A 13,707-nucleotide genomic window follows, 5' to 3' on the forward strand; every position below is an offset into this window, starting at 1 on the left:
GGGAATTAGCCGAATGGAAGGCAAGGGGTCTAATTAGGCTATGTCTTGCTGATTCTATTCTGTTAAACGTCCATGAGGAGAAAACTGCACATCTTCTCTGGAATAAGTTGGGAGATATTTATCAAGGCAAATCCTTGGTGAATAAAATTTTATTGAGGAAGAAGTTATGCTCTCTAAAGATGGATGCAAGAACACCATTGGTAGACCACTTGAATGCATTCAACATGGTTCTTGCATAGTTAACTTTTGTTGGTGTGACCATTCAGGAAGAAGAACGTTGCATGCTACTATTGTGTTCATTGCCTGACTCTTGGGATCACTTAGTGATGACTATCAGTAGTACTACGACCCAGTTCAAGATGGATACTATGATTAATACTCTTTTGTCAGAAGAAATGAGAAAGAAGTCTTCTGAGATGACAAAATATGCACTCTTTGTTTAAGGCAGACCGAAGGACAAAGACAAGAAGAAAGGAAAGAAGTCCAAGTCCAAGTCTCAAGAGAGATCGAAATCTCTAGGCAAGAAGTCAAAGGTGAAGTGCTGGAACTATGGGCAGAAAGGGCATATCCGAAAGGATTTCAAGGAGGAGGAGAAGAAGAAGTATTCTGACACTAAATCTTCTCAGAGTGATGTAGATGTATTTGTAACAGTCCTGGCAGTACCCACCTCAGATGACACCTAGTTAGTAGATTCTGGCGCATATTTTCACATGACCTCCCATAAGGAGTGGTTCTCGAAGTATGAACTGTATGCTGGTGGAAAGGTATACTTGGCTAGTGATTCTACATTGGAGATTGTAGGGAGAGATAGAATTGAAATTCAATTCCTAGATGGTAGAGTGAAGGGGATCAATGAAGTTCTTCATATACCAGGTCTGGCAAGAAACCTTCTTTATGTAAGTAAACTTAATGATGCTAGAGTACAAGTTACATTTGTATTTGGTGGTTGCAAGATGACTAGGGGTTCCATTGTATTGGAAAAGGGTGATCACATTGGTACACTATATAAGTTAAATGTTATTCACCTATATGTTGTAATGTAACCTCTGAAAAGTCTGTTAAGACAACTGTAATGATGCATAATGCTAATTCATTGGAAGCTAAACTTCCTGTTGAGAAAAAAATGCTCTGGCATAATAGGTTAGGCCACATAGGTGAAAAAGGTTTAAAATATTTTAAGAATAAGAATCTGGTTGAAGGTTTGGATGATTGTAGTTTTGAGTTCGATTTCTGCAAACACTACATATATGGAAAACATAACCGTGTTTAGTTTTATTCCAGTTCTCATAAATCTTCCAACATTTTGGATTATGTTCACTCAGATGTGTTTGGTCCAATAGAGGTTCCTTCTCTGTCTAATTCTAAGTATTATGTTTCCTTTGTAGATGATTATTCAAGAAGGGCATTTGTGTACTTTCTTAAAAGTAAATCATAAGTGTTCAGTCGGTTTAAGGAGTTTAAGAACCTTGTTGAAAATTAGACTGGGAGAAGGATTAAATGTTTAAGAACAGACAATGGTGGTGAATACTGTAGTGCATATTTCAACAAGTATTGTGTTGATCATGGAATTAAGAGACATAAGACCGTACCTTACACTCCACAACAAAATGGAGTTGTTGAAAGGTTGAATCGATCTCTAATGGAGAAAGAAAGAAGCATGTTGAGTGGAGCTGGGCTGGAACAAATTTTTTGGGCTGAAGCAGTTGCTCCAGCATGTTACCTATTGAATCGCTCTCCTACTTTAGCATTGGTTGACAAAACACCTATGGAAGCATGGTCTGGTAAGAAACCTTCTTTAAGGCACCTTCATGTTTTTGGTGCAGAGGTATATGCTCATGTGCCTGATATTAATAGATCTAAGTTGGATAACAAAGATGTGAAATATATCTTCATTGGCTATGGAGTTGGTGTGAAAGGATACAAAATTTGGAATCCAGTGACTGGTAAGGTTATGCACAGTAGAAGTGTGATTTTTCATGAGCAAAAAGCTATGTCACTAGATCACAACATAGGAAAGAAAGGAGAAGCTGAGGTTGAAATTCCTCTAGCTAAGGAAGAATCTCTAGAGATACCTGAAGATGAGGAGAGTTTAAGTAGTTCGAGTAGTTCTGAAGAAGAACATGATGATGAGCCTCCTGTTGAACCTCAAGAAGCCTCAACACCAGAGTTGAGAAGATCTACTCGAGAGAGGCGACAACCTGATAGGTATACACCTAATAAGCACGATCTCTCTATGCTAAATGTTAATTGTGCTTATGCTTTACTTGCAAATACTGATGAGCCTAGGACTGTCAAAGAAGCTATTAAGATGCCTGATTCAGATTCCTGGTTGGAAGCCATGAATGATGAAATGTCATCATTGGATAAAAATAGAACTTGGGATTTGGTGCCATTGCCTAAAGGTAGAAAGCCTATAGGCTATAAGTGGGTATTAAAAAAGAAGTATGGTCCAGATGGCAGCATTGACAAGTACAAAGCAAGATTGGTTGCAAAGGGTTATTCTCAAAAGGAAGGTATTGACTATGGAAAGATCTTTTCTCCCATGGCTAAGCTGACATCTATCAGATTTCTCTTGTCACTTGAAATAACACATGATTAGGAGATTGAGAATATGGATGTGAAGACAACGTTTCTTCATGGTGATCTTGAAGAAGAGATTTATGTGTCTCAGCCTGAGCACTTTGTGGAAAAGGTAAAGAACACTTGGTTTGCAAACTCAAGAAGTCTCTGTATGGTTTGAAATAGTCTCCCAGAATGTGGTATCAAAAGTATGATACATTTGTTTTGTCCTTGGGATTTGTGAGATCAAAAGCTAATCATTGTGTTTACTACAAAACTAAAGGTGATAGGATTCTTATCATAGCTTTGTATGTAGATGACATGCTGTTCATAAGAAATACAAGAGGTATGATCTCAGATTTAAAATCTCAGTTATCTATGAAATTTGATATGGACTTAGGAGCAACAAAGTACATTCTGGTAATGGAGATCAAAAGGGATAGATCTAAGAGGAAAATTTGGCTCAGCCAGAGAAAGTATATAACTAATGTTATTGACAGGTTTCATATGTCCTACTGTAAATCACAGGTTGTTCCCATCTTTTAGGGAACTAGGCTGTCTGTGCTTGACAGTCTGCAATATCCAAAAGAGATTGCTGACATGAAGAACATCCCTTATGCAAGAGCTATTGGCAGCTTGATGTATGCTATGGTCTATACAAGACTAGACATTGCCCAACCAGTGGGAGTACTTAGCAGGTTTATGTCGAATCTAGGAAGGACGCATTGGGATGCTGTAAAGAGGATGTTTAGATATCTGAAGGGAACTTCAGATTTTGCTTTGTGCTATCATGGTCATTTTGATGATTCAAGAAAACTCTCAGTGTATGTGGTTTTATGGATTTTGATTGGGCAAGAGATGTAGACAGAAAAAGATCCACCAGTGGATATGTTTTTGTCATGAATGGTGGAGCAATTAGTTGGATGAGCAAGCGACAACTTGTGGATGCTTTGTCCACTACAAAGGCAGAGTACATGGCAGCTACATATGCGTGCAAAGAAGCTATTTGGATCAGATGGTTGAGTTCAGATGTTGGTTTTGGTACAGGGAAAATTGAAATTTGGAATGATAGTCAGAGTCCTATATGTCTAGCGAAGAATCCTACTTTCCATGCCAGAACGAAGTATGTTGATATTCAGTATCACTTTGTTCGTGACATGGTGGAAGATGGAAAAGTTTATCTTAATAAGGTAGACACTCTGGAAAATGTTGAAGATGCCTTGACGAAACCTGTGAGCACTCACAAGTTCAGGTGGTGTTCTAATTCTATGGGCTTGATACCCATGTTTCTTAGTAATGTCTGGAATGGTAATCGGTCCAGTGAATTCCTTGTCAAGTGGGAGTTTGTTGGAAATTTGCCTCAAATTAAATTGACTTGTGTTCAGACTGATCAGAGTAACCCATCCCGATGGAACAATTGTCGGTGTGAATCTTGCCGATGGGCCGATGGAACCTTCTTCTTGTGATCGGCTATCGGGAGAGCAAGTCCAAGATGATCCAATGGCTGTCGCTATAACGCGATGGGAAGATGATCAAAAGTTATTCCCCGTGGCTTGATGACAAAGCACGTGCAAAAAGAAGCGAGTTAAAGACCATGCAGGTTGAAGGTGGATTAATGACTATTGCTATACTGCATGATGGAGATGCACGAAGGTTATCCATCGTGGCTTGGTGACCAAGTGGTGGGGCCCAACAAAAGAGCATCTCAGGCGAGTTAATGAGTGAGAAAGTCCAAGATGATCGGATGATTGTCGCTATACTACTATGGAGAGATGCACGAAGGTTATTCCCTGCAACTTGGTGACCAAGGTGGGGCCTGACAAGAGAGAAGCTTAGGCGAGTTAATTGGTGAGTAAGTCTGGGATGATCGGATGATGTCGCTATACTGCATGATGAAGATACTCGCTAGTTAACCATCGTGGCTTGGCAACTGATGAGGTGGCAATTTAGTGGCAGATCAAGTGGCACCCAGCTGGATGTGTGGATGAACCAGGGAGTAACACCGTAGCAAAAGAGAGATTGAGTAGATCAAGGAAGATTAGACGATCAGGATAGCTGTTTGGTTGTCTTGTCGATGACCCAATAGAATTGCCTTTGGTGATCGGTGTATCATTGGAGATCGGGAGAACTAGTTGTTTGCTACACCGATACCCAATGAGGTCACCTTCGGTGATTGGGTTGATATCGATGATCGGGTTGACAAGATGGAAGCTATGTCAATGGCCCGATCGAGTCACTGTGGTGTCATCAAGAGATCAGGTCTACCTATTGAAGGCTATCTTGATAAGCCGATGGAGCCGATCTATTTGGAGCTGCATTAGTGGAGTCACTGGTTCATCAAGAGATCAGAGCAATTCTTTTGTGATCTTTCCAATGGCCAATGGAGTAGAGACTGACTACGGGTGTGCGCTCGAATTGGAGTCCAAAAGGTAAACATTTGGACACTGAAGATGGTCTTGTTGGTGTATATGAATACAAACTGATCCGACTTCCTGGTGCATGTGGGATATTGTGTTTCTCATGAATGCAGACCAATGCAGATGGTTAGACTTCAAACCGTTGGTGTAGTTGCTCAAATGAACTGTCGACAATCTGATATATGAAGCCATTGGATAACTATGGTGAAATACTGATTATCGTATGCCAATTGTAGTGCCCAGTTCGCGAGAATCTGAGAACGAATACCTGTAGTTGCAGACTGAAACTTTATTGTAAATTCATTTACTAGAAATAAAGTGTTCAACTGTTGGTGGTGGGTTTTTTCCCGAAAGGGTTTTCATACATAATTCTTGGTGTTCTATCTCTATGTTGATTCTATTTGTTTGTCTATATTATTCTTAATGTTTTGTAAAAGTTTTAAACTACATTCTTCCCTGTTAATTGACATTAGGAAGGCATTTCCGCACTATGCTTTCCTTACAATATCAACATTAAACTATGTTGACATCTTAAGGGAGGGGCACCCACATTTCTCCTTTTGTACTATATTTCTCTCATGCATTGTATCTCTTATACAATGGGTCATTCTTGGAACTAGAGAGCAACCTCTTAAAGCAAGATGTCACCACTTTTCTTTTGTACAATGGGTCAAACTTGGAACCAGAGGACAACCTCTTAGAGAAAGATGTCGCCTCTTTTATTTTGTACAATGGGTCATTCTTTGAACCAGAAGGCAACCTCTTAGAGTGAGATGTTGCCACTTTTCCTCTTTTAGAGTGGGATATTCTTGAAACCAGAGGACAACCTCTTAGAACAAGATGTCTCCACTTTTGTTTTGTACAGTGGGTCATTATTGGAACAAGAGGACAACCTCTTAGAGCAAGATGCTGCCTCTTTTCTTTTGTACAATGGGTCATTCTTGAAACCAAAAGGCAACCTCTTAGAGCGAGATGTCGCCACTTTTCCTCTTTTACAGTGGGATATTATTGAAACCACATAACAACCTCTTAGAGAAAGATGTCACCACTTTTTCTTTTATATAGTGGGATATTCTTGGAACCAGAGGGCAGCCTCTTAGAGTGAGATGTCGCCACTTTCTTGATATTTGTACTATACATCTTATACAGGTTGTAGCATACTCGGGCATAGACTCCTATGAGGTGCTTCGAACCTCACTTGCACACACGCGCACAAGGCTGAGTGGAACTAACAATGTTCCTACCCTCCTCCTTGACATGGATCACCTAGACAAAATCTGGGGGCTAGTTTTCCATTTCCTTTTTTCTCCATGGATCACCTAATTCTAGGGGTGAGATGTCCATGGTTCCCTTCATTTGCCTTTCTTCTCATGGACCACCCAAGTGTGTATTCATGTCTTCTCTCTCCTTCCTCTCACGATCTCATAGTTTTACTATTGATGGTTCATGGATGGTGTCAACTTTTCTCTTTTATGTGATTATTGGTGTTTATGTGATGACATTTATCTTTGTGTTTCAGTTAGTTGTTTGAGACGTTTGTATCAAGTTCTCTTCGGCTAGTTGATGTGTAGTCTTGTGTTTTGTTTTTGTTGTGTGTCTTTTGTACTTTGTCTTGTTTTGTTAGTCTTGTTCTTTTTTTGTTTTGTGTGCTCTTGCATATACTTGAGTGAGTTAAGATCCTACGATTGGGAGTTTTTTCCCTCAATATTAGTGATGTCTTATACTCCTTGTCGTATTGCTCTACATCTCTCATCTTCATCTCTATCTCTTCTACTTTATCGACAGTATTGGTGTAAGATATACTCCCGCTAAATTGGGGGCTAAATGTAGCATCATAAAATTGTGACCCTCACAATTTCAACCACATCTTAGGCCCTCACCTATGCGACTGCATCTCTCTACTTGATTGAGACCCCTCTCTACACCTTCATTCTAAACTTCTCCCATCTCAGCCTTGATGACACCTCAGGACCCTATCCAAGCCCCAAGATAGGGCAGGACAGGGGCATGGCACCCCTATCCCCCTTGGACAGGGGCATGCGGCTCCTGTCCTCCCTCTTATGGTGGCCCTAAGATAGGTCTATCTGGCTCTTGAACATAATTTTCTCTTCGAGGACTTAAACTCTCCTTTGTTAGCCTTCGGTGGTATGAAAATTAATCCTTTTGGGCATGTATAAAGGAGATTCAATTTCCTGATTTGATGATAATAAGAAGAATAAGCAAAATTCAACAAGAAGGTCTCCTCGTCATCAAGCATTCAAGTCTTCAAGCATCCATCAAGTTCTCTTCTTCATGTGTGTTCTTCATTCATCCATTGGAGCAACATTACAACATTCATTTGTAAGCATGTGTGTGTGTGTTAGGGTTTTGTCATGTTACATTCCATTTCATACAACATTTATGGTTACATTCAAGAAGAAAATCAAGAATCATCAATCAATTGCGAATCTACAAGGTATACATTTTCATTTTTTACATTTAAGCATTTGCAATTACTTTCTTTCAAGGTTGATTCCTCAACCGGGGTTTGACTAAGATAAACCCCTATCCACAACCCTTCTTCCCTTCTTTTCTATGTGTAGGTTGCAGGTGCATAGTTGTAATTTCATGTTTGGACTTCATTTGTAAGGACGAAAAAACCCTTTTTGGCGTGCGAATTTTTCAGAGGACCAAGTACACTTTCAACTTGGTTCTGACGACTTATCTCCAAATTTGCAGGCAGATTCGTATTAGTCTAAATATCTCAGATCCAAAGTCACAACGCAATCCTAAACCAGTAGCTCCCCATTTCATCCATTTTGTCTCCCTTTTCTACATAGTCAACAAGTCAACCCTTCCATTTACAAAAGAGGGTGAATCACATTCCAACCCTTGCAATCCACTTGGTATTCACATCCTTATTCTCCTTGGATTTGGATCTAGTGGATTCAAGCCCCTCTTTTGAATGTAAAGTATCTCCCAAGTGAAAATCCTCCTAGTGCTTTTCTTTCTCTCTCCTAGGTGGGGAAGCACTAGGATCCAATTTTCCACTTTACAGTAACAATGACCCTTCTTGGGGCCCACTTTCAAGTATATAGCCTAATTTTTGCCTGAGATGGCTTTTGCCCATTTCAAAATAACTTTGGGTCATTTTCCTCCCTGTTTTCCCCGCTTTATTGGGGGAAAAACATGAGGGGGCATATACTTGCCTTCATCTTATTTTTCTCTTCTATCGGCACTAACGCTCCTTAAATATTCCTCTCATCGAAGTAGCTTCCTCCATTTTCTGTGCTGAAAACCTTTTTTTAATCTTCCAGTATGAAATTTGCCATATGAAATATTGGGTTTCCTCGTGGATACTTGGGGGCATTGCTCATGATCGTTGACTCAACCTCTGCGGTTTCTACAATATCCTTTTTGGCTAAGTATTTATTGCATCTATTGCATTACATTAGCTTAATATACATGTATCTTTCCAAACTACTTTAGTGTGATTGATCCCCACAGTAGATCAGTCCACTAAAGTGGGTGCAAAATGTAGTGTCTTAAAATGCGCCTGATGCATTTATGTCACTTATGCATGATGCCTAGTGCATTTATGATGATTTCATGATCAAAATCATATTATTTTGGCATCGTTGGCTTGAAAGACAAAGTGCCTCAAAATGCCTTGAAAGCCCCTTTGGGCCTACTGTTGGATGGACGTAAGCGTGACGCAAGGATGTGCATGTGCCGCGCTAACGTCCCAAAAAGGTGGCAGAATCTCGAATTTGGTAGAGAGCTGGACGCTGGCTGACATGTGTCCTTTGGGTTACGTTTTTCTGTAATGGCTCTCCGTGCCTCTTCTGAGTTTAAAAGTCCTTCCTAGCTCATTTTGAAGGGTTCCCAATTTGGGTTCTTGGCTCTTGGACTTTGGTTGCACTCTCACAATCTCATTTCTCTCTTTCTCTCTTCATGCTCTTGGATACACTCTCTACCAACATCAAGCTACAACCATCTTGTGGTGGTTCTTACAAACAAAAGCTAACATGGGATTCGTCACGCTCGTATCTTCAACAAAGAGGGGTTTGGATTTACGCCTTGTCTTCTCTTTAATCCATTTTTATTACATGCAATGTGTCCTTTGCATCATTGATTGTATTTATCATCTACGTGCATTTATTATTTCCAATATTTTAAATATTTAATACATGCAATAGGGGTTTGCTTCCATTAAGTGTAGCATAGTTTCTATTTGCATATTTTTCAAGTTTCCAATTTATCTTTCCAATGTATCCATCTGGCAGTCTGTGGTAGTGGAAACACCTTAACATGGGTCTGATTGAGATAGGCCCCTATATAGCCCCAACAATTTTCCCCATCTCAGTGTGTACAGGTGATGAACAAGTTCTGTGCGCAGGAAAATCACTTACAGGCTTCTTTCTGGACTTTTCCCTTTTCGCGGGCTGTACGGACTACAACACGTCGCGCTGGTTTCCACGCCCTGCATTGATGTCCTAAACTCGAGAGCTCCTTGGTTGGAAGGTATAACCTTCTTTTAGTATTGCATCATTCTGTAAATTCAGTTTCTGTGTATTTACTACTTCTGCATCATAATTCTATTATTAATATTTTATAGCATATTTAATGTAGTTATTTGTTATCCCCTGGCTCATCTTAGTGCCTGTTTGGAGAGGTAGCAACTGACTAATTTTACTTATAAGATTTATCATCTTGGAGGGGGCAAATCTCCTCCCCTAGAGTTCTTTCATCTTCTATTCAATCATATTGTTAGGATAACTGGTGAACAACTAAGAGGGGGTTTGAAATAGTTGTTAAGAGATTATGAAACTTTAAGCACACAAAACATTTTACTGGAATGCATAAACCAAATATCGTAATAGTAGATATATCAATTAAGTACAAACATAAATCATAAACCAATTAGCATGCATCCACAACACATAACACCAAGATTTGTACGTGGAAAACCCGGTAAGGGGAAAAACCATAGTGGGAAGCCTACCCACAATCAGATTATACTTCTGTAGTAAGTATGTGATTACAGTAAGGGGGCTGCACATGTAGGAAGGCTAACATCCTAGAGCACATTGCTCATCACAAAAGGAGCCTCATTGACTACAAAAGAAATCCAGACTACATTCCAGAAATAAGATTGAACTACAAGAATAACATCTCCTATGCCTAAGTATAGTTTTGGTTAAGCTCAATGTTGGAGGTCTTAAACCTCTTACACAAACCCAGTTCAATCACCTATGATTGACCAAAACCTCTGCATATGATTACAACTTTATTCGTACACAGATAATCGCATAACCCATGACCATGATCTACAAAGAGATGTTACATCATATTTATACCAACCCGGGACCTAAACAATTAGGTTAGCAACCTAAGAGATAATACAATAAATCCATTACATAAACCCACAAACCAATGATAATCCAAGTCGGCCTAAGACCAAAACAACATTAACCAAACAATAAATCCAACCGGTAACGCATTAGAAGCATCCACCAACACGTTACATAAACCAGTCCTAAACCTAGCAGAATAAGACTAGACCTAAAATAGGTCGCCATAAGCCAAATGAAATACCACCAATCAACTGAAACACAAACATGATAACCATCAGCATCCTGAAAACCTTCTAGAAGCCGCACCAATACCATTTATCGAATCCATCAAAAGATCTTCAACGAAGATCTGCCAGTAGAACCCTTATCAGTAACCAAAAAACTTACTAGAACATATGATAGCTTTCAGATCACCAAATCTTGAACCAACTGAATGTGACACAAATCAGATTGACGTGAATGACCGAACCAAACCAATTCCACCAATCAGAATATACTAGAGAAAAATCTCTTGATCATCATCAAAGTCCAACCACTCTACCGGAACCTGGTAGACAACCAAAGAAGCTAGTGTTGACATCAATGACAAACATCAATGAAACATAATCAATTCCTCCAAAATGCCAACAATCTCCCGCTTTGGCATTGATGGCAACACTAGATGTGAAAACATCCAAGTGCCAAGAAGTCCCAAACAAGTCTCCCCCAATGGAAGATATCCAATGAAATGATATGATAATGAAGTTCTGAACCAAATAACCAAACCATAGACCAAACTCCCCCTGTGACTAATATCTCTATTAAGCTCTATTTTTCACATGTTTATCTCTCCCCCTTTGACATCAATGCCATAAATCTGACATAAACAAAAAAAAATTCATAAAAACCTCTAAACCACACAACTGACTACTCCCCCTAAGTAGTAGCACCAACTCGTCAATCCAGAATGAATAATAGTTCTGATAATTCATACCAGACTGATGCCAATCCACATCACTCAAGTCTCAAATGGAGGGGAAAAGACCCCCAATCTATCTCTAAAATACTCAAATGATTCCTTTGGAAAAGGTTTAGTGACGATATCTGCAATCTTCTCTTTAGTGTTCACATAAACCAATCTGACTTCATTTGCTTCCACCTTTTCTTTCAAAAAGTTATAATACTTGATTGATATGTGCTTTGTCTTAGAATGAAATACCAGATTCTTTGATATGTCAATAGCAATAGGGTTATCATAGTGAATAACTACCAGTTCATTGCAATCTACCCTTATATTCTTCGACATTTTCTTCATCCATAGAATTTGTGTACAATTAGTAGCAGCAACAACATACTCAGCTTCAACAGTAGATAAAGAAGTACATGTCTATTTCTTGGTGATCCATGCAATAGTTGTCTTTCCAAGAAAGAAATCTCAAAGGGATGTGCTTTTCCGGTCATCTATATCTCCAGCCCAATCTACATATGTATATGCACATAGTGTAAAGTCACATCTTTAGGATACCACAAACCATATTCAGTTGTTCCTTGAGAATATCTGAAAAATCCTTTTCACTACACTCTCATGATTCTCTCTAGGATCACTCTGATACCTTGATACAATACAAACATCATTCATTATATCCGGTCTAGTCTGAGTCAAATATAGAAGACCTCCAATCATAGATTTATACCTTGTAGGATTTACTGGAGCTGATACATCTTTCTTTGTCAATTTCTCACTTGTAACGATAGGAGTACCAACTGGTTTAGAATTTTCCATACCAAATTTCGTCAGCAACTCTCTAGCATACTTATTTTGACAGATGAAAATATGTTATCAGTCTAATTAATCTGCAAACCTAAGAAAAATCTCATTTCTCGAGTCATAGACATCTCAAATTCATTCTTCATATTATCAGAGAATTCCATACATAACTTTTCCTCACCTCCAAAAATGATATCATCCACAAAGACCTCAATAATAAATATGCCATCATTAGTGATCTTATAGTATAAGTTACTGTCAGCATTACCTTTAGTGAAACCAAGCTTCAAAAGAAATTTGTCCAATCTATCATACCAAGCTCTAGGTGCTTGTTTCAATCCATATAAAGCTTTCCTTAATCTACAAAGCATGTTATTGTCATTTGAAAGTGAAAATCCATCAGGTTTCTCAATGTAGACTACCTCTTCAATATCTCCATTTAAAAATGCACACTTTGTTGGCATATGTGCAGAGTTTGATGACATGATGGGATTGTATGTTGTCATTGATGTCAATATGCTGAAGTATGAACCGATATATTGAAGTAAGCAAACTGGAAATGTTAGTTCTAATACTTAATGTAAAGTATAGATGCCAATAGCTAACAAGATGAGAGTTGGGGGGGGGGTGGTGAATCATACAAACTTAATCTTCCATAAAATCAACAGATTCAACCTCGGTAACTTATACTTCAGCAACTTAACCAAAAACTGCTAAACATGAAAACTTATGAACACATAATCATAATAACACTCATTACACCAGATTTAATATGGAAACCCAAATAGGGAAAAACCACTATGGGATTTTGGACCCACTAAGAAATATACTCTTCTAGAATATGCTCGGTTAAAAGCAAATCCTATTAAAGATTACAAACACATTGCTAGATGTGACCCAGTTAAGGGATTTCCCTCAGATCTGTTAGGATCTTCACTTTGTTAGAAGTGACCTTGTTAAAGGATATCAAACACTCATTTTGAATACCTTGCTAGAGGGTTTACATATAAGACTGTTAAGTCCACTTGGTTAAGAGATTTTCTGTCACTTACAAAATAACAGTAATACAAATCTATCTGCAACTTCACATCTAAAATGCTAAAGCAAATTCTTATTTGCTCAAACAATCTGGTCATAGGATTTATCTTGTCCCTCTGCTGGGCTCTCTACTCTGTTATTCAAATAGGTCTTCAAGCTTCTGTGCTCGGTAATCACTATGTAGCATCCCCTGTGCATACACTTGCCCGCATGCATTGTTTATTAACAATTCCTTATTTATAAACAATTGCTAACCGCTAAATTTCCTTGATCACATTTCCCATGATCAATCTTAGCCATCAGATCTTCAAACTTGACTAGGTTCAATGTATCCTTTCGATCTGAAAATGTTTTACCTTACCTTGGGACTTGCATTCCCTTCTTGGAACTTGCACAAGGTTATTGCGGTTCAATCTGCACTGTAGATCTTCCTGTCGATTTTCCTTTGCCATAGATCCTTAACAAACTTCATGCATAGCATACCAATCATTTATACATCTCCAGCTAATCATTGTCCTTTATTAAATAATGTTTTTATCCATCCAATGCGCACTGTCATAACTCGGTTGCAACTCGGTAAATACTAAACTTTACTCGGTAGACATTCCGC

The sequence above is a fragment of the Cryptomeria japonica genome, chromosome 4 (assembly GCF_030272615.1).
Source record: "Cryptomeria japonica chromosome 4, Sugi_1.0, whole genome shotgun sequence".
Lineage (NCBI taxonomy): Eukaryota > Viridiplantae > Streptophyta > Pinopsida > Cupressales > Cupressaceae > Cryptomeria > Cryptomeria japonica.